The 22,803-nt window shown below is 46.0% G+C and overlaps 3 long non-coding RNA genes across 4 annotated transcripts; all 3 read right to left on the bottom strand.

The window, feature by feature from the left end:
• Positions 1-82: 82 nt before the first annotated feature.
• LOC119400220 (uncharacterized) lies at positions 83-19,328 on the bottom strand. Of its 2 annotated transcripts, none has more exons than XR_007416983.1 (4): positions 18,329-19,328; positions 18,129-18,193; positions 17,966-18,064; positions 83-2,452 (listed from the first exon to the last, which is right to left on the bottom strand). It is a non-coding gene; the product is annotated as an uncharacterized LOC119400220 (long non-coding RNA). The 2 variants fall into 2 exon arrangements; XR_007416982.1 differs by lacking the exon at positions 83-2,452 and adding an exon at positions 9,311-9,441.
• Positions 5,730-8,225, bottom strand: LOC125759375 (uncharacterized). Its single transcript, XR_007416984.1, has 3 exons — positions 8,123-8,225; positions 6,590-6,771; positions 5,730-5,833 (listed from the first exon to the last, which is right to left on the bottom strand). It is a non-coding gene; the product is annotated as an uncharacterized LOC125759375 (long non-coding RNA).
• Positions 11,356-12,396, bottom strand: LOC119399132 (uncharacterized). The gene is made up of 3 exons (XR_007416985.1): positions 12,309-12,396; positions 12,159-12,240; positions 11,356-11,447 (listed from the first exon to the last, which is right to left on the bottom strand). It is a non-coding gene; the product is annotated as an uncharacterized LOC119399132 (long non-coding RNA).
• Positions 19,329-22,803: the final 3,475 nt, after the last annotated feature.

Raw genomic sequence — 22,803 nt, 5'->3', positions numbered from 1 at the left:
ATAACTTGTGGTTTCATCTGAGCAACTTGCAGCTCAAATGTCTAGTCCATGAATGACTCTTATATAGAGCAACACCTTTCACCACCTTACCTGGTATGGCAAGCCCGACTGTGCAGAGAAGTGCTCGACTAGCTGAGCACCAGCGAGCGCTCCATAAGAAAGATAACATAACACACAATGTACGTTTTATTTGAACAAATTGTAGCGACCACAAAATTTATATTTGGTACACAAAGAATGTGAACGAACACAGCAGCACAAGTTCTTTGACAAAGAATACGGTTTGGAAACCTGCACGTATAGTCTGGGCATAAAGATAGTATCTACATGGAAATTCACACTTTACTGGGTGAAGACAAGTGGTAGTACTATGGATTAGAACGGACAACATACGGCATACTGATACATACTCGCAATCGGACAAGCCATGTAGCAACAATATGTCTTAGCAAAAGGAAGAAAAAAATACAATGGTAGAGGCCTAGAAGTACTTGGTAAATGTGGAACAATACTAGAAAGGAACATTGTACAGCAGCAGATTTGCAGAGCAGCAAATAACAACCAATTTAACACAAGCTTCAATACTTCTAAGCATTTTTTCATTAAATGATGTTTCACTAATAAAGTCTTGAAATAAAACTTTGCACCCTACCAGACTGACGGATACAACTTTAGAAGCCAGCGGCATTTCCTCCTCAAAGGTGCATTCACACAAGCCTGCACCCATGGGCACACACTCCAGGCTGACATCAACAGCTTGACTGATGGCGAGACCCCACCTTTGGAGAACACTGCCGAGTGCATGAGCACGACTATTTCTGTAGTCACCGAGGCAACCGGCTGCCGCGCTTCGGTTATCTGGGCAGGGCCTCTCCAGTTTTCGAAAGTTGTATCCGGCTATAGCTGTTGTATCTGGCCAAAACAACTTCAACATTCAAAGGGTGCTCAACAGCACGCACGTACGCATGATTCCCCGACTAACAATGTGTCAACATTCTAGAACTTTACCGAGAAACAGTCTTCACTCAAAAAGTACAGTACACCATTGTGCTGCCACACGGTGCTTGTCCCCTGTATACATTTCCTACAAAAGCATATAGAAGAACACTACAGTACCAGACTAAAAAGGTAAGCATTACACGCCACACATGTCAAAACAGACTCCCATCCAGCTACAAGTTTTTGTTTGCCATAATTATGGCCCGCCCCCACATACCCCTCCAGTCACATCGTGTGCTTTTTGGCATATTGATGGTCTTGCATGTTACAAGTGAAGCAAGACTGAAGCATGCAAAGGAGACTGCAGAGTTTGAAAGCATATACCAGCGGAGACGAACCCAAGGATGTAGCAGGTACTTAGACAAAGTCATGCACTATACGCAGGAAGATGTTCAAGTGTTAGCATTGGACCATATACCAATGCTCCGGACTCCCTCCAACCGGGACGTCCGAAGCGAACAGATTCCAAAGAAGTGAAGACTCGATCACCCCCACGTAACGATTGGTGATGCTTCAGCTGAACCGCTTAACCGCTTGGACAAATGAGAACCTGCCGAGTGCATCCACACAATAACCTCAAAACTGAACCGAAGGAGCTACCGAGTCAAGTTGTGAATGGGTGACATGGAACGCGTATCGCCCAAAATACGCAACAAACACATGCACACAGAAGGAGCCTCCCTGCCGTACAGAGTTATAGAACACGAATTCGTACGAATTTGCACAGCTTTCCATGCAGTTTAACACAAAAGAGCATCAATATGCCACTACAATGCACAATGTGAGTGGATGCCTCTATCATATGGCCAACAAAAACATGTAGATGGGTCGATCAATCGCACTGCGATTGTATATGGTGGTGAAACATTAGCATGGTGAAATATTGCACGAAACGTTACATTGGTGCAATTTTAATCGACGACATTGGTCCAATATATTTGACAGTCTCTAAGAACACGAGATGCACTGTATAGCACAGCATACTAATATTTTTAAACAGGTAGATTCTGCAAACCATTGGCTTATTCTTCCCACAACACAGTGCATCGCTAGGCTATAAATCACCGGCACAAATGCGTTGCACAGAGTATTATGAAGAGCTGGTCGCCCTGGGCGGATCCAGAGATTGCTGGCATAAGTCTCGCTGGGGCAGGGTGAGCAGCAGTGTGCCTCCCACTTCTCATCCACTAGTAGTCGCAGCAGAGCAATGACGAACAGCAACACGAAACAGTCCTCATACGGAGAGGGGCAGGCTGCAGCGATGGGTTTCCACGCACGATACACTCCGCAGAAGCTGAGCAAGAGGTGGGAACCCGAAGGAGAGTCGTGGACCAAGTGATGCCTTGGCCACAGTACAGGAGGATCACCTTGCCCCCTGGAGGCACTGGCTGGACACTTAAGGCGATGTGGGTTCAGACATGGCGCCCACTGAATCGGATTGAAGGTCGAAAAGCTGTAAGGACACCAAGATTTGATATTTAGACGTCATGCAGATACTACACAAGGGACACACAGCAATGCAAGTTTACGGGGGACACTATAGTATTTGAGACAAAGGCGAATTTCTGCTCAGCCTAGGAATGGACAAAAGAATTTTTTTTGCCATAATTGGTAGAGCATCGATGAGACATTCATAGGTTGTGGGTTCGAATCCCACCAACCGAAAGGGTGATTTTTTGTCTGCTTTAATTTATGTCATAATTGCTACACTACAGTTAAATACAACATTGTCCCCTATGCTTACCCTGGGCTAACTGTTGGATTTATGCGGTTGTGTTTAGCAAAGAAATGGGAGTACGGTACGGAGAACTTTATTTAAAGATCCGGAGAAGTGCCACCCCTTCTCTTGGAAAAAAATTCCTCTTTCGTTCATTCATAGTGAGGGCCTCGGCCCGGCAAAGTTAATATCTTAAGTTAGTATAAGAGGGTTTGTTAGTCAGCAGCCGTCTCGTGCAATGATCACATGACACCTTCTGGTGAAAATAATGTCACAATCTCCCCCTTCGCTAGAAGTGGTGTGCTGGCTAACACTCCCGGGGATTGCATGTACGCAGATCCCCAACAAAGTGGATGGGGACACGCATATCATCATAGTTTGATTGGTAGAGCATTGAACGAGTAATTTGAAGGTTGTGGATTCAGATCCCATGAATGCAATGGGTGCTTTTTCGACCACTTTAATTCCTTTCAATTTATGTTATGTTCTTCCCTTATGTCCTTGTTCCCGCAGTGCGCCCTTTTGCTTTAAGATATGAACCGTTACTAATTAGCCCAAATGGCTGTTTTGCTACTATATATTATATTATTACATTACAGTTAAGAACAAATAGTGCCACCTATGCTTTCTTTAGCTTAATTGCCTGTTAGATTTATTTGTTAAGGTACACATAGCAACACAAGTTTATGGGGGACACTATATTAAAGCCAAATGCCTGCTCAGCCTAGGAAGAGTAACTACTTTCAGCCTTTTGAAGCTTTCGCAACCTACACAATTAGTTAACAGCAAAAATGCAGCTCCACAGCGGAGTCGATGTGCCGTAAGCATATGTCTCCAGGTGTATTGGTGTGCTAAATCTAGATGAGAGTCGAGTGGTTAAAGTGTCAGTTAAATGTATTTCCCATAAGTTTCATCACCTGCCCATGAAACACGTGCAACTATAGTGGTGTGCACATGCAAGCGTAGAAATCTCATCTACAATTCGAAAGCATCTGTTATTTGCACATGACTATCATTGTACACTGCACTGTAGTCTGGTAGTAAAAGCAGCGCGAGGCATTAAATAGGATTCATAATTACGAAGCGGCACCACAAAGCATGACAAAATTATGAGGAACACATGAAACGCACGCCGAACTCACAACTGAACTTCTATGCACATGTGCTGAACACAAATATATACCGACACGTGGCTACACACAGATAACTTAAAAAGAAACCCTCTATCCATTGAGGTACTTGTGTTTAGCGTGTTCCTCCGTGATTTAGTCTTAGTTCACAGTGTCATTTCATAATTATGATTCCATACCAACCAGTTTAATTGTCAGTCCTAAACTAAAATGGGAAGTGCAGGAACAGAAAGGGTTTGTCGGTAGAGTAATTAGACTGGCTCTGTTAAAAGTGATTAATTGATCTGATCAGTACATATAAAATTCTTCGAAACTGTCTCCTTGGGCATGGATAGACCACTTCCAATGCGATTCCCAAGCTGCAAAGGCTCCCTGAAAGTCAGATGATGAGACTTATCGCAGACGTACAGCCCGTATAATTGCCGAAACTGACATTTCAGGCTTTTCTTGAGCTTTGCACACGGCAAGAAGTTTGCCTGCTTCACATCGGGGCTTTTAGGGAGCCTTTGCTGCGTGGGAATCTATTGGCAGTGGTGTATCCATGCACAAGGAAACCATTTGGAAGAATTTTAAGAAGTACCGATCTGATCAATGAATTCTTTTTACCAGACTCACTCTCATTTTATGCGACAAACCACGTAGATACGTGGGACAGCAGGTACTGGTATACAAACACATGGACATCTTTCTGCTGACATGCGCATGGTCTCGAAATTCATTATTGGTGCCGATTTCACACAACGAATTTGGACACACCCACATATACTGCACTGCTCCGGGAGTCTGCGCTCATGCACATTACAAAATTTCCACTGCTCTCCTTAACATGATCTGGTAAGACCGGATTCCAAGAGATGATCGTTCCCAATGCTGCAGAATATTTCATTACAGGACGGCTTACTAGCGCTTGGAAATATGCAAACATAGCCCACAAAAAGCGTCCCCAGAAAAATAGAATGTACTTGCCCGAGATCAAATACTCGTCTGAAGGATGTTCGACCGAGGAAGTTCATGAAGCAATGACTAGATGCACGTAAAGGACCCGCAGGATCGTCCATTGCATGCACCAGATGCAGAGATTGGCAAGCTAGAAGGAAAAAGAGCCACCTGTTAACCATTGTGAGATATGATGCACCTGTTTTACAGATATACACTAGTTGTAACACCAAGTTTGGAACATCACATGACACATTGAGATCAATTATAGATGTTATCAGCACATTGCAAGGAAGCAAGTTTAGTTATCTTGAGTAGATAACAGCCTGAAAAATTGCACCATTAGTATTAGATTCAGTATTTTTAAAGCAGTGTCATAAGTTGTACTATAGATTGCTAAAACTTCTGCCAAGAGGCTGAGGGCATCTCACTCTAAAATGGAAGTGTTTTGCGAACTTCAACTTGGCTTGCAATTCCTCCATTGCTTGATTAAAAAAAGAGCAGGGACACAAGTATACTATGTTTTGAGTGCTGCACTCAACTCATGAAAAATGTAATGTCTCATTATCTATACCTTTGCTCAGTTTATTTTCCTCATTTTAACAGAAACAAAATCTGTAGTTGCAGTATACACAACTGCTCGAGATAAACATGTCATGTCACTAAGAATCCGGCTGCTAAAGGCAGTGTTGACTAACGCAAGTGCTCGCGTTGAAATGACACCAACATGGCACGAACTGAAGACTGGAAATAAGTTTCTGCATTGCTTAGCCCTAAATTGTTGCATTTGATTCCGTCCACACTGTACCCTTGTTACTCAATGTAGATGCACTTACGCGCGTTATTGCAGATCACTTAGCAGAGGTCCACCAGGAGAGCGCGGTGGGTGCTAGCAGGGAGAAGAAACCCTGCTGAGGGATGTCTTCTGCTGAGGGATGTCTTCTGCTGAGGGATGGTCTGGTGGAGACATCTTCCGGGGAGCAAGGAGTGGATGACGTACAAGGACCTGCGGGATCGTCCCTTGCGTGTACCAGGTGCAAAGGTTGGCAAGCTAGAAGAAAAAAGTGAGCCACCTTCATGTTGATAGATCGATGCTCCTGTATTGAAAATGCACCGAAATTTATAGTACTATATTGACTGGCATTCGCAACTGCTCAAGATAACAGCGTCATGTAACAGCGAATATGGCCACTACAGATAATGACTGATTCAAGCGCTCGCATCGAAACCAGACCAGTATGGCACAAACTGAGGACTGGAAACAAGCTTGTGCATTGCTTAGCCCTTAATTATTGCATTTGAGTATTTGAGCACTATTCTTAAAGCAAAAGTATTTAAAACTGGGAGAGTTGGTAGGAATTCATTATAGAATGTCTTGCAGCATACACACACACAACAAACTAAGACTTAAGGGAAGAAGACAAGTGCCGACTCAACCCAGTTTAATGGTGTGTGCTCTTTGACAAACACAGATCTTGTTTGTTGCAGAAATAAGCTGACACTAGAAATAACCGAAGCCTTTTGCATGAACAGATGTTCAGATAACTAGTACTAATTACAAAGAATCCACTTTTTTGGGTGCTACTTGATCGCTTTGTACTTTCTGCTGCACGTTGTTGTAGATTTTATTTTTCTGTGCACTCAGTCACTGTTTTGTGAATTTTTGTAATATCTTGCACGTGCTCTAGAGTTAGCCTGGGTGTGTGTATGTGTGCGTACTTTTCACAAATAAACCGAGTTCAGAGTGTGCTTGTTTTAGTGTTCTTCCCTTGCATCTCTCTCGTTACTCCAATGTAGATGTACTTACACAAGTCACTGCAGATCGCCGAGCTAAGGTTCATTAAGAGAACGCAGTGGCCATTAGCAGGAAGAAGAAACTGTCTGCTGATGGACGGTCAAACCGTGGACGTCATCTTTGGTAGAGCAAGAACTGGATGAAATGGCACAAAGGACCTGTGGGATTGTCCATTGCGTGCGCCAGATGCAGAGCTGCAAGAAAAAGCCAGCCACCTGTTAAACATGGCACGACGTGATAGACCTGTTTTACCAATATACACAACGTACACGAGCTGGCTAGAGTGCATATAACTAGGGATGTGCGAATAGTAAATTGTAGGTTCGAAGCGAACAGTTTCGAATGAAATAGTATATATCCCGTATTATAAAGAAAAGTGAGCACATTTGTCATGACTGAACCAACCTGTACAAAATTTAAAATTTAATATTTAAAAAGTGTGAATGTCAATTTTTGGTTCGAAGTGAACTGGAAGCAACTCTGAAGAGTAGCAGGATTTGAATTTCAGTAGGATGCAAGTGATGAGTGGTAAGTTTTAAACTTTACTAATGTATCATATCAGCTCGTATAACACGCTCTTATGCTTAAAAAATGATTAATTGATGTGACAGCAATACGTTCATTTAACCTTGAAATGGGGCTTTGCAGCAGTGCGGATGTTTCCTGGACAAGTGTTTCCACAGCATAATACTACTGACCGCAGTGAAACAACCTTTACAGGGAGGTTACATGCAGTCTAATATACACCTATTCGTTTATTCGAACTAGTACTTCTAAATTTCGAATAATTTAAATTCGCGTCGAAGCGAATTCGTATACTATAATATTCATTTGAATATTTGAAGTGCTTGAATATTCGCACATGCCTATAACTCTTTGCGACACAGCGTCCTCATTTGGAGGCTCGACATTTCTGTGCACTATTGGCAAGGAAACTACCGTGAACACTGAGCTGATTGTTAATTAAGAATTATTGTTGCCTAAAGTTCCTTTATATAACTTATGGTTAGAATATTTTGCTACACAAATGCTTTGATGAAGGCAGTACAGCGTTTAACGAGACGGACATTGGGTGTTTCGGCAGGAATTAAGATTTTTACCTTTCTGTAAATGCTCGCTGCCAACAGATCACTACAGCATGTAATTTGAGCAGGTCGTTGAATTCAGTCTATGAATAACTATAGCACTACTGAATGTACAATAGTTGTATAATTATTTACATTGCAATTGCAATTAAGTGCTGTAAAATACAGTATGCCATCACTTCCACTTGCTTTAACTTTGGTCTCCAGAACCTTGGCATCACAGTGTAAATATCACGCATTTATAGACCGTCAATAATGCATCTCACAAATGGATAATGTAATGCACTTCACACAAGTAGCCCGACCGTAAGTGGAAGCTCCTTGACCAAGAGGAAACTATACACAGTAGATAACGCGTTAAATTGCCCCGCAACCTTCAAAGTTTGGCGATACTAGAAACTATGGCAAGTGGCAATATACCGTGAACATGTCCACCCTTGCCAGCCTACCACGGGCTTACCTGCCAACTTGGTGCCACTAGAGAAGCTCGCAGCAATGATGGTCATTTCAGTGGTCCCCGACGAATTACTGGCGGTGCACCTCGTCGTCAGTGGTTCCTGGTTTTGCAGTCCAGGTGTCACCGCCCTTTGCAAAGCTGCATTGACAAGTCTCACAGTTACCCAAGTAGAAATAATTGTAAATTTAAGATTCTATTTTCCAAAACTGCGGCAAGATGACATGCATGTTGGACTTGGGCTCTTCATTTGATGTAGTTGCCAATGTGGACCTAAATTTACAACTAAACAGGTGTCTGCATTTTGCTCCCAGCTAAATGCAACGCCGCAGCTGCCAAGCCACTGGGTGCAAGTGCCATGAAAAGTCTGCATGTTTCAGCACAGCCATATGTGAACCAAGTCTAAAAACCAGTGTCCCATTGTCTGAAAGGGGCCATGACATGGTCAGACAATTTATGGTTTTCAGCAAAAGATAGAAGTAGAGGGTCTATTGTGCCTGTACGTATATGAAAATTGGATTGCAAAACAATGTTTCGGTGCAAAATAATCCCTGAAGTCACCAGCTATAAACCTGTACAACCACCGGCAACTGCGATTTTGCCATGGCGTGTGCGGCGTCATGTGCTGCATGGAGCGGAGTCTTCATCTTCTAGCAAAGTTTCAGCAGCTGCAAACTTGTTTAGTTTCAATGCGAAGCTGAAGAAAGCTGAAATAGCTCGACAGCATACGCAGCTGGATACAGAACAAAACTTCACCGGAATTGGCCAGAATGCCGACGCTTGCAAAGCAAGTAGCTTGTTGCGTCACAGTTCACAAGTGCGCCAGTGCTGCCCGATCCTCGGTACGCTCTCGTGTTTATAAAAAATATTCAGTTATCAAGTAGGTGCTCGACCAAATGCACTGCAATTTTGACCAGCTTGTTTGTGGACATATGAGGATTAATCCACATGGCACCCATTATGATAGAAAATTCAGTGTCATGGCCCCTTTAATGAAAGGTTTGTGGTGCAAACTGAGAACGAGTGAGAAGACTGGATAGGATGCTGGCGTTCCTAGTCAATTCTTTCCTTGTTCTCAGTTTGTGCCACAAATCTTAAGCTATGCACCAGTTCACCTAGCAGTACACTCTGCTAAAGCATATTCCCATTGTAATTCCACCGCATTGCTCGAAAGTACAAGAGATTCTCAGGCGAGGCTGTGTTGGTTGAGAGGATGTCAACCAGCAAGACCCGTTCAGCGCCAGCAGGGAAATGCGATGGGGGTGGGCAGATGTCTGCTCTCCTGGTGCAAACGAAGAAAGTAGCAGGTTGCGCAGGTTGAGGACCTGTAATGTCATACAAGGCAGTTTGTAGTACTGAATATGCGCAACTTAGTACTATCACGAGCACTACGACAGAACACGAGCGTGCGGCGAATAGCATCAAACCCCAATTTGACAGACACTGGTAGTGCTGAAAAATAGTGTGGAAAGGGTGACTTTTTGTGAACTCACTCCCACCACACATCCAGTTTTACGATGCGTGAAATGGAACCAGAGCTTGATATTGCAGCACCTATTGTAGCACTCATGCGCAGCAAAGTACCACTTTTTAAACTATTTTGCTGTATCCCGATTTTTTTTGTGTTCCACGCACAGAAGCTATTGGAAAAGCGGGATTTTGCATAGAGCTATAGACTGCACTATAATAATTGCAGGGGTTTAACATCCGAAAACCATGATATAATATATAGACTGCACACTGCCGTGCTCTGCTTGTCATACCCGCCTTGAGTGGCCCGAGATGCGCAATGAGCTGCAGTTTTTTTTTTTATTAGCAATAGAGAGACTGGTGTACAGACATTTAGCGAAACCGCAGTACCCTTTCCAGTGTTTCCGACAGTGGCCGCCTCAAATCTCCCCGCCATGCGCTCGCGTGTTCCTGCTCGCACTGCTCACGATTGTACTTGCACTTTTACAGGCTTACAGTATACATTTGAGAGGTTGCAAGGCAGCCACTGAAGGCCAGACGTCTTGCCTGAACAAGATTTGTACTGTCTCCTGATGGCGCTTGAACTTACTTGACAGCACTCGAACACTGGCTCTGGGGGCTTGTATAGACCCACGCAGGAACATGGCAGCCACCTTGCGTTGAGCATACCAATACGGCCACCGGGAACTGAAACGACAGTTGAGGAGAACTCTTGAAATAAGGAAAGTGGAAAAAACGTGGTTGATGCACAGCACGTACGAATCCCAACTGCAAGGGCCCACTGGTGATCCATGCACGATCTTCTCCAAGGTCAGGATCATTGAAGACCAGGCTTGAAGACAAACCGGAGGGCAAGCGTGACCGTAGAAATGGAACACAAACCGTAGAAGGACAGCGACTGCAATATACTAACAGGAACTGTTAACAAGCGTAGACCTGAGGTTATAGAATACGAAAAACTTGCCTGTACATCCATCGCGGCATGGACACTACTCACTGGGACTGCTGATACAAGTCTATGGCATTTAGTTAACACAACAATTAAGCAGTTGAGAAAACTCCTAACGCCGTCTTGCACCTGTGGAAACCATGTTTCGTACCAGAATTAACAGGCACGAAACGGTGGCCGGGAGCGCAACGGAATCCGAAGTGGGCCCTCCTCCCGATGAAAACGCAAGGGGACTTCCAAACGCTACAACCTGCCTAGTGTTAGCTAAAACCTGCCTAGTGTCCGCTAAACGTCCCCCTTGCCACACGACTCGTGTGGTGACAGTGGCCGCAGCAGGACTTAGTGGGTGGACGTTTGGGAAGACAGGCACCGGCAGAGTACTACAACCGAATGACAAGCACCAGCAAGGTAATACCCACCTATGTTGGCCTTTACAGTCCGGCGCCAACCTCCCCAGGACGTCCTGTACGCGACCTGCCTAGGGTAAAACTATCATGTTTGTGAGTGTTGTGTTGCTTGTCCTTTCACTGCGGCCACTACCTGCCATTAAAGACGCATACGACTTCAGGTTCACAAAGCCCGAAGCTATATGCGCCGCCACACCAGCTAGTCCCCTTTCGGTTTCATCGTGGAGAAGAGCCATCACGGCAACAACTGTGCCGAAGTTTAGCTACGTGGTTCCCTGCACGATTAACGTTAAGATTCGATGGTGCAAGAAAATTGGCATGTGGCAATGGTCGTTGAAAGCATGCCACCTTCGCCAGCCCTGTTACTCTCACTCCACACCCTCACCAATTCGATGCCGCTGATGAAGCTGGTCTGTTCTGTTAATTGGCAGGGAAGCAGCTCGATCCTTGTCCATGGCCCCTCGTTAGCAGCACGTGGCCTCGGCGACACCAACAGTTTGCAGAGCTGCAACGACACACGCATCATTGGTTACATTAATCAAATTCTGCAGTCTTACATGCCATAACAACGATACGATTACAAGGCACACCGTATATGGCAGAGAACTGCTGATTACTTTCAACTAGCCAGAACCCTGTAAACATTCACCAAAATCTAGGTACAGTATTCACCGATTGAAAAAAAAAAAATGATTGTTAAGCAAGGCTAGTACCTTCAATTTCACGGTGGGTGTACAGGTCACGTCATATATAGCAGCATAATTTTGACTTTAAACACTTGTACGGAAGCCAACCTTTGCTTTAGAGCCAGATTTGCCCTATGGTGGCCACATTTGCTTAGCTTTAGCAGACAGATTGCTCATACAAGTAGTTATACTAGTAGTAGTAAACAACTTTGTTGAGGTCCGGAGAAGCTAGGCAGGAGGGGGGGGGAGGGGGGCTACTAGGTAGGTTCCTACTCAGCCATCGGTTAGCCCCATGTCTGAACAGAGAGGGAGTCGTTATACTGAAAAAAATGTTTTGCTTCAATCTGCGAGTACTGTGCACTGGTGTTGCTGCGTTTCTCCTACATCAAAATGTAGCATCCGTAGCTGGGAAGTGTACTCATGTCCTCAAGCTTAGAAGCACGACACCTTAGCTGCTAAGCCACCATGACCGTTACCAGTCATGAAATACATTGCGTACATGCATTGCCCGAAGTATACGACATACTTACGAGAGGTACCGCACAGCAGACTGCATGCTCCAGCCGGGGAAGAATGCCCAATCAACTTTTGCCAGAAGCAAAAGTTGACAAGCTGAAATGACACGGGAATAGCTCGTTACTTCCGACAGTTTGCGAGGCAAGAGGATTGCTTAAACTTACGCGGACCGGTGTAGGGCGATGTTGAGCAAGACGTCATGCGCAATAGTGCAGGATGCCTGCACTATTACGCATGACCGTTGTGCAAGACTGTTCTTCATTCGCCTCATTCGCTGAAGTGGATGAGACGATGAAGAACAGATCATGTGACCTGCAACAGATTGGTTACTCGTTAGAAGACCGAAGCGGACACAGAAGACACGATAGAAATTATGCCATGGCATTAAAAAGACTGGACGTGAAAGATGACAGGACATGCACATGTCCTGCAGTCTTTCACGTCCTGTCAATCCAGCACTAAGGAGTTATTTAGAGCAACCAACTAGCCCAAAAACCTGCACTCCTAAAGAATGAGACAGTTACCATGAGCACTGCTCCAGAGATCTTGGATCAGGCGAGAGACTGACCAAGGTAGCAACCATGTGCGCCTGGGCGAGGAAATAAATGAGGGCAAATGTTAACATCGCAATAACACTAAAACTGGAAAGACACGGACTGTAATAAAACTGACAGTAATCGACTGACAGCAGTCATCTTATTATTAATTATTATTCTTATCTATTTCCTATCAATACAAGGGTTGACGGAAGGCTTGAGACTAAAAGCGAGGAGTGCTTGATAAAGGTCTCGCACCTTTTACAGGTTGGCAGCAGCAGGGACTAGGAAATTTGCAATTGTAGTGCAAGAACGGAAAAAAAGGAAGACAATTAAATTTCATTAGGTAATAATTCTTGGGGTTTTAAGTCCCAAAATGATACGAGTATGAGAGACTAGTGTAGGGCACCAGAAATTTCAACCACCTGGGGTTCTCTCATGTTCACCTAAAGATTTAACTAGATTACTAGATATTAGGATCTAGTGACGACTAGATTTAGGCACAAACAAATTAATACTGACAAGAAGAAACACGACAGACGAGGACGAACGCAGGAATCTACAAAACAACAAAAGAAAAAAGAAACCAACCTGGTCGATGATGATGACATGCTGAATGAAGTCGACGCTGGTTCTGAAATGTTAAAGGCTGACACGATAACTCTGGATGCCGCATTGCATCCGTGAAAAACTACATTACGGATGGGTCTTACCCCCACGACGGAAACCCCTAACAGCTACCTGCCTGCCTAGTGTTCGCTAAACCTGAAGCTATTACGCGCACTTCCGTCGTGGGAGAAGACAGTGACCCTTGCCAGCCTTGTTAGCAGGCTTACTTGACATTTTGTTTGATGCCGATGTTGAAGCTAGCAGTAATGACGATCCTTGTGGCGACCCCCGATGTGTTGCTGGCGCTGAAACTCCTCGACGATGGCCTCGTCTGCACTTGCTAGACCCGGCGGCATGAAGAGTTTGTAGAGCTGCAACGACATTAGATTCAGTGGTTACTGATGATGCAGTGTGAGCTCAACTCGCTGCCCTCTAAAAAAAAAGTTTTGGAGGGTAAATACTAACTGCGTAATCTTGAAGGAGTGGGCGTACAAACACAGACCAGAGAAGAGAACACGTGCAGCTTGTGTTTCCTTGTTCTCTTGTGTGTACGTTTTTCAGGCTCATTTTTCAGGAATAATTCTGACGAAATGGCTCAACGTCCCGTTATACTAGACTTGCACGTCTCAAAAAGCATTAATGTCTTAATGAACGTTGTAAAAATATTCGCAGTGAAATTCACTGCCAGATAAAGTCTCGTTACTACCAACTCGAACTCTTACTTGGTAAAGCTGATGAAAGTAATAACTAGATATTGGTGACAAGAGTTTACTATGATTTAGTTTGCAACAGGTTCACTAATGTCAGCCATAGTACTATGTTGGTACGGTTATTAACATTAGTGAAACAATTACCCCAAAAATAGGTGGAATGCACGTTTGGTTTGTATGCACCGTTCCCATTGCCATATCAAGTCGGTTCTATTACAAGAGCATAGTATGAAACTTGAAAGTGATACAGTAATTGATAAAATTCACATTAAATGTGAACTAAAAATCAGGCTAATTGATCATCTAAATGTTTGCTGCAATATTTCCTACCTTGTTAGCATGGTTGCTAATGAGTGAACAGCAGTTAACCAAATACATGTTTACACTGACTCGCTTTATTCATAGAACGATATGGAAGAACAAAAACAAGCCTAGAAAAATTATACTGCTGATGTGCAGTTGGCATATAAGCAGTAGTTTATGTACGTCCACGATGCTTTCAATGCTAGCTGTCATGCAACTGGTAGATTTTAAAATTGAATCCCTAACGCGTCAATTACAAAATTGTAGGCCACCTCGGAATAACTTCAGAATCAAGCACCCCTCTCGCACTGAAGTTACTTTTTTTTTTCAGAGGAAGAATTCCTTGAAGTATGCGAAATCGTAGGTATAGGCGCATGCTTGCGCACTACTACTCAAGCACTTGGATGCGAAAACCGACAGATACACTGCTGAATTTGTTTACCGCTGCACCGCATACGGCTTCACGCTACAATGGTTGCAGAGTAGAAACTGCTGTTCACGCATTAATAATGCGTGGTGTAGTCGTGAGTGGGGAGAGAGGTTGCGACTTGCAAGCAGGAATTCCATCGAGAGGCACCCAGCTCAATTTGTGCAAACCTCATTTTGTCGACGAAAACCTGTGAAAAGTTGAAGACATGCTAAGTGCCAGATTGAGTCAGCAGATGCTAACTTAACCGCTGCGCCAGCTAGCTTGTGAAGACCAAACCATCCAGCATGATAAAACTGCAATGCGGCAATGAACAAATGCAGCCGCGGATCAAAGTTGGCTCTGAAGCGCTTGAGTCTAGGCATGCGAGCGCATGACTATTGAATATGTCACTGGCTTTTGTTTTTCTCGGGCAAAAACAAAATAGTGAAACTTTCTGCAGAAAATCAATGCTCGATTCAGAGGTTATTTGGGCCAGCCTACAACTTCGATATGTTAGAGATTCAAACGAGAATGAAAGACAAAAAACCATACTAAGTGATGAAAAACTGGCTCTAAGCACACAACTACCGCTAATGCACAGATGGTACGCCTTTTCTAGAAGTATTGTTTCAAAGTTACTGTCAAAGCAAGGGGGAATCCCTGGTATGGTAATGCCAAAGGTACATACAAGTCTCCTTTACCAAAAGCACAAGATACAGTAAAGTGAATTGATATGGCAATGTCTTGATGCTAATCAATAAGCTGATTAGTTCAGTTAATTACCATATTAAACTCTCAGCTCAATATGTGTTCTGGTAACAAGGCGCAGTCGAGCCCAATACGAGTTGCAGCTTGCAGCCAGTGGTAAAAGTGGCAGCAATGAAACAATGCAGCGCAAACAAAAATTAGTTAAGGAAACTTTAAATTACTGGTATTTTATAAACCGAAGTAACATCTGCCATTGTCACTGAGGTTTAGGGTCCTTTGAAGGAAGGCCACCATGTTGCAACTCATTCAGTGCGACTACATAGAGGCAGGAACGAACGATAAACCCGAACATACACACCCACAAAATCCCAAGGCTCCCACGCTTCCAACGAGCCTTTCACTTTTAAAGTCTTGGCTCAAGTTACATGGGACAAGCTATTCCACAGCTACCCTGCTACTCCAGAAAAACAACAAAGTCGCGACCGAGAAAGAGGTTCGACAACAAGATACAATAACTATTGTTGCTCACTGCATGTCTGGAAGTATGAGCGATTATATTGGAAAGAAATAGGAAGAAATATTAACGGAATATTTTAGCAATTCACAGTTTGCAGACTGCGTACACTTCATGAATAACTGCAGCAAAGGGGAAATGACGACTGAAGAAGCGAAAAAGCGTCAAAGCAGGGTTGAAGTTCAACATGCAGAAAGCAAAGAATGCTAGGTGGTATGATGAGAAAAGTGCATGTTCACCTGTGCCCTAGAAGAAGTAAGAAGAGTATCTAGAAGCTAAACGCTAACAGGGGAGTTTACTCATGCAAAAGAAGTTCAATATTAAAATTGTGCTGTTTCGCATACAGTAGACTCATCACCGGCATATTACCCCTGCCACGAAAGTGGGAAGGGTAAAACCATTGCACTTGGTCAGGTGTAACAAATGGGGCAGAAAGAGAGAAACTAAGAAATTTGTTAAAAAGGACCACACAGAATACGATGAAACAAAAAACTAGTTGAAACTAAGGAAGACAGCAGTGAGAATCGAAACTGACAGGGGTAGTAGATATTTGAGGAAACATTACGAGAAAGAAACTGACTAGGGCAAGTCATCCACGAGAAAGACAGATAATCAGTGGTCATTTAGAGCATCTGGATAAATACTGAGAAACTGGAAGTGTGAACGAGGTAGCAATGGTTTAGGTGGAGTGACGAAGAAATTTTCAAGCATAAAATGGAATCTGCAAGCGCAGGAAATGGTGCATTGGAAATCGTTCAGAGAGGGCTTCGCCATGCAGTGAACGTAATACAAGTCGACGATGAAACGTATAGCAATTACGCCCCCTTTTCATGATACTTTCGGAAATTCCAAAACTCACCACTGCTGTCAGTCTAGGGCAGAAAAAGAATTTAGACTAGTACAAGCTCCTGTCAGTTGCGAAGTAGAGACATCTACGAGACATCTACAAGTGGACAGGCATGTAGGCAAGGGGGGGGGCCCAGCACCCGTCCCCGAAATTTGTCCAGCCTTCTATATTCCCGGGCAACTTCTTTCTTTTTGCCATGGAAGGACTTTCTTTTGAACATTTAGGCCTTAAAACACAATGTCGAGGCTTCTACACAAGATCTGTAGAACATTTACACTAGCAGCAACTTTGAGGGCAACACGTATCTGAAGAGCCAGAAATTTAGAGGAAGAAATGACGTTTCAGACCCTGATTCTGACACATTACTGTTAGCATATATGTGACCAGGCCTTAGACGGGGGGGGGGGCAAAAAATAAACGAAAATAGGCGTTTCTCTCATAGTCAAGGCCTTCAGCAACTGCCCCCCCCCCTCAGCAAAATATTGCTGGCTATGGGCATGTGTGCGACACGTAGCATGAAACTCATTCTAACGTAATTGAGAAAGCCATGGTTTGTGTAAATGTTGCGTACGAGTCGTAATTGCAGCGTAATTTACTACGGTCACCAGTGGCGTTTGCTAACTTGCCTCGTCGGTGCGTTAGTGTTAGTAAACAGGTCGTAAAAGTTTATAAAGGTGAAGTTATTTTTGAAGGGCGGTATAAGACTAGCACAACGAAAAAAAAATAAAACAGACAAATGAACAAATTTACAAACTATCGCGCACGCGCAACGCGCCAAAATTGCTAACCATACCGCGCCGGAATTGCTAACCATACCGCGCCGGAATTGCTAACCATACCGCGCCGGAATTGCTAGCAATTCCGGCGCGGTATGGTTAACTATACCACGAGCAAGGCCCCCAAATTTAAAGCACACGCACGCACATGCTGAAATGCTATCAACCAAATACATGCGCCTGCCAGTACCATGGCCTGCTACGATAACCGCAGAGCCCACACGCTAGCTTATCAACGCAGTAAGCGGCCAAGTCACTAAGGTAGCTGTCACAATTTAGGCACCCCTAAACCCTTCGACACGACCGTATTAACCGTTGAGAGAACGATGGCTGCGATTAACAAAGCTTGAAGCAAGGTGGCCCTTCGCGTTTAATGCACTGCTCATGGAAATACGGGAGACATGCTTACTCGATCCAATGCCGGGAGCACGTCCGCCATCAAGACTCGTCGGCGATAGTGCGGAAGATACGCCGGTGTGGCACGGGGCGTGTCAGTACGTCAGCGCTCCTGGAACGAAAGCAAAACTTGTTAGGCGATGAAAGCACGCGTAAAAAAATAAACGTAGTCTCACGAATAACGCTTGAGCGCGAAGCCACGGCTGGTCCATGTGCACTTGGTCTCGCAGCCAAGTTGAAGCTACAAAAGAAAAATAAAGAGGGCAAGGGTTAACACCGCAAAGGGAACACACAAACCGGGAAAAAAAAAGTGCCAGCTAGAACGGGCAGTACTAGCCCTAACACGTGAGCGTCAAAGAAAAAAGGGTTAACCCACCTGCGCTCCGCCCGTAGCAGGTCCCCGACGCGACGCGTTGCGTTGTGCAGACTTGAAGTTCAAACGTTGCCAGTTGTTTGAAGTGTGGGGACAAGCCGACGAGGCAATTACACCGGGACGCCGCTTTGCGGCCCGCGAAGACCGCATTACGCGCCAGAAGTCTGGCACGAAATGACGGCCGCGGGAGCGCCACGAGCATCCCGGTGTCGAGTCCGCCCGTGAACACAACCTCTCACAAGCTACCTACCTACCTAACCGTAAGCTAAGCCTGAAAGCTGTACGCGTGCCTGTGTCACGGGGGAGTCGGACCCGAAGTGGCAGCAGTTTTCAAGGAACCCGCTCGCTAAAGTTCCACGCAACCTTTAACCTCGGTTGAGCTAGGAAACTATAGCGAGTGACGTTCGGTGAACACGCCCCACACCTCGCCGGCCTGCCATCAATTGTGGCTTACCAATTGATGCCGACGACGAAGCTCGCAGTGGTCCTCGATGAATTCCAGGCGACGCAGTTCCTGGCACACAGCTCCATAATTGTCCAGGTAAAGTTCACACACACACACACACACACAAAGAAAAAAGTTAAAACGCGACTCGTACGTACTGCAACTACACGCCCCGTGCCTGAACATCGTGGCAAGCCATTCCATGGCGCCGAAGAACTGCTCTTCGCAACATGCGCAGCGCGACCGGCTGGCGAGAGCAAAATGGAAGTCGGCGGCCCGCGGGTAACACTTTTTCCACGACGATGCTCCGATATTCGCGCATGCGTTGTTGCAGTCAGATCTAGTGGCGCGATTACGTCACGGCATCGTTCGTCGCCGTGTTATCGGCGGGATCTGCGCGCGGCGTGTACTGCGGTGGAAAGAAATCGAAGAAAAGATGTACAAAAACAAAATCGAAGGATGGCCCATGCGGTGCATGATAGTGAAGCCCGGAGGTTCCAGAAGCGCCTAAACTGCAGAGCTGAAGCGGTCGGATCGCTTCCGTGATGTCGGCCTTCTCGCGTACCCTGCGCTCTTGAATTGCGACCCAATTACCAGCATGACTTGCAATTAAGTGACGAACCTGAGCACATATGGCACGCGCACGGCACGCACCTTGGAAAGTGACGAGGGGGGGGGGGGGGCAGTGTGCCCCATACTTTGACTTGATAGGGGCGGGGCGCTGCGATGAACCTTTGCCCCCACCCCACCCTTGAAGGGGAACCCTGCGCACGCCTATGTGTGAGCAAATAAAGCTAATTATATTTTTAGTCACTGCTTCCACGCCGTCTTTTTCTGGAATCCGTTTTCAATAATAAACTCCGTTACCAGGGGCGTAGCCAGAAATTTTTTTCGGGGGGGGGGGGGGGGTTCAACCATACTTCATGTATGTTCGCGTCCGTGCGTTTGTATGTGTGTGCGTATATATACGCATGCAAAACTGAAAAATTTCGGGGGGGATTTGAACCCCCCCACCCACCTGGCTACGCCCCTGTCCGTTACCTTTATTCGTACCCTAAGCGTCCCAGAAAGATGTCATAAGAAAAAAAGAAATGGCAGCGGTTCACAGTTCGCATGATATGGCTCTTAACGGCTGGTTTAAAGGGGGTGTAATTTCTGTACATGACCACGGCTGCTGGATACAAAGCGGCCGTAACGATGCGGGCGAGGTGGTCGTTCCAGTCTTGCGCTGTATTAAAGGAGACTTCTGGAAGGTCTTAACTGGTACGGGTGGGCGCAAGATATACAGATCTTGGTTTACAACGGCGCGATGTCAGATGGGATGGTCTGATGAATTACGCTGTCTTTCTAGAATACGGGAACGATCCTTCCCAAGGCGCCATCCTGCTGGAACAGAAGCTGTAATGAGACATTGCTGCATTGCGAAAAAGAGAGGCCAGTTACGTCGAGCCGTAGATGTCGTGCCGCTGAGCTCATTAATGACACCGATATTCGACAGGCGCTTTCACTATATAGTCGCACTTTTATCACGGACGTGAGGAGCACCCCTTATCAACCAGACTTAACGCTGCGACACAGATGAGCACGTTCAATTGCACCCTTCCCACCAGACTAAAAAAAATAATTTTTTACGTTTTACGGCATAGCGGAGGGCTCCAGGTTTATTTAAGACCACCTAGGGTTTTTCAACGAGCACCTAAATCAATGTGGGCGGGTGTGCAAGCAAAAATCGGAACAAAATCGTGTCCATCACGTAATTCCTTGTACTTGGAAAAAGAACTCGAAAATGGCAAAAATTGTGACATTGGAACGTTAGAAAATTGGAAATGTCGATGTCTGGTAATACTGCAAGTCGGCCTTGTTAGAACACATTCATATTCACGGATTAGCGCGAGCACACCGAGACGAAGAACCCGATCTTTGTGTGTCTCTTCTTTGTCTCCGTGTGCTCGCGCGAATCCGTGAATATGCATTGTCTGGTAGCTTAGTTGTAGGCGGTCATCAGAAAATACAACAGACCACCCATGGCCACGAAGTTACATGCATGTGTATACAGTGTTACGTAGTGAATAACGACTCGAGCCCGCGACTTACCAAGTATCTTGGGGCTCGAACCATCAACAATGCAAGCACGCTGGGCATCGAAAACTACCGCCGACGCGTGAGCCGCCGCGGTGGCGCAGTGGTGAAGGTTAGGTGCTCGGGCACTGATCCGAAAGGCGCGTATTCGATCACGGGCGCCGCGGTCGCATTTTCATGGAGGCCAGATGCTAGAGGCCGGTGTACTGTGCGATTTCAGCGGCCTTTAAAGAACCCCAGGTGATCTTAATTATCTGCAGCCCTAATCTGCGGCGTCTTTCATAGCCCGAGTGCTTTGAGACGGTAAACCCGATAAACAAGCCGGACAACCAACATCCGAGGTATTAAGGGGCCTGAATACCGAACATTACAGGCATGCACGGTATCCAAACCTAGATCTTCGAAATTGGCAACTTCATTTTAGGTGGTCATTAAAAAAATCGAAACCCTTGAACTACTGTGAAGATGGAGGTCAGTGTCTCAGAGGCTGGGTCCGAGCTACATTGACATTATGAAACCGTTAAGCGCACGAAGACGGGAACAAGAAGACGACACACAGAGCGCTTGTGTGTCTTCTTCTTGTTCCCGTCTTTGTGCGCTTAACGGTTTCATAATGGCAGCCAGTAACTGCGGCAGCGGCTTCACGGCGTTTTCGCGCTTCTGCGCGCGTTGGCGCTCCTTCAATTCCCGCTCTTCTTCCTCCGAGCGAACGACACGCGTCTGCCCGATAGCGAGTCCCAAGGGCACCTGCTGATCACATCACTAGCGTGCATCTCTACGTCACGAGACAGAAGGGGCACAGTGACTGGTGGGAAGTGCCGCCGCCGAGTATCTGGACACTTCCGAAAGAAGTATCGGCGGTGGCGACGGGGCGGGGCACCCGCGGCGAGAGGGCGAGGGTCGCCGAAAATTATATTACGCGTCGTTTTGTCCGCGGACGCGATCCACCAGAACTAAGCCATCAGTGGCGTAAACAGGTGGGGGGAGTGATGGGAGTTCAACTCCACCCTCCCCCCGGAATTTTTCAATTTTGCATGTGTATATATTCACGCACTCATAGAAACGCATGCACGAACATTCATAAGGTAATTGGCTGACCCTGCTCCAAAAAAAAACTTTCTGGATACGCCCCTGCTAGCCATGCATATACAGATCTTCGCCGAGTAAAAAAAAAAAAAAATCGGCAATGCACCAAAGTCAACGAAGTGACGTCATTACACGTCACGCTGACTGATCAGGGAGCCCCACGTGCTCAGATAGCGGGCAGAAAGAATGCTTAGTCGTTATCGCACAATTCTTAGAAATTATCTGGAAGTTTAAACTTCTGGAGCAGGGGTCGGCAACTAATTGAGACGGAGGGCCGAGTTGCAAAAGGGAGCCGCACGGCAAGTCGGGAAGGGTGGTGGGTGCTTTGCAGGCAAAGAGAAAAGGCGAATTGTCTGTGCCTCAGGATTCTGTGCGCGAGCGCACAGAATCCTGAGGTGAGAGCCCGCGAGGCCGAAGCTGCACGTCGACGCCGCGAAGCAGATTCCGCCGTTCGAGCCCGCAAGCCGAAGCTGCTCGACAAGCTGCACGGCTGCAGCGAGAAGACCCCGCCGTTCGAGCCCGCGAGGCCGAAGCTGCACGGCTGCGGCGCCAATCGGATCTTCAAAATGTGAAGGACCGTGAAGCGGCGAGAAAGCGCGCGTACCGGCAGGCAGAGCCCGAGGCTGTGCGAGCACGTGAAGTGGCTGCAAAACGCATCAGGCGGGCTCTGCCCGAAGGCGCCGACGCGCGCTTCCAGCGGGACTTCCTTGATAACAGTTTCGGCCATAGTTGCGGTGTGTGCAACAGATTGTGGTTCTCAAACAATCTAGTCACAATATCTTCCTTCAAGAAGGACCACGCTCGCGCGCCGTGCTGCAGCGCGAGTTCGCTTCGCCCCACTCATCATCATTCACCACGTGGATATGCT

This window comes from Rhipicephalus sanguineus, chromosome 7, assembly GCF_013339695.2.
Source record: "Rhipicephalus sanguineus isolate Rsan-2018 chromosome 7, BIME_Rsan_1.4, whole genome shotgun sequence".
In the NCBI taxonomy this organism is placed as follows: Eukaryota; Metazoa; Arthropoda; class Arachnida; order Ixodida; family Ixodidae; genus Rhipicephalus; species Rhipicephalus sanguineus.
This window is presented reverse-complemented; position numbering and strand designations above follow the sequence as displayed.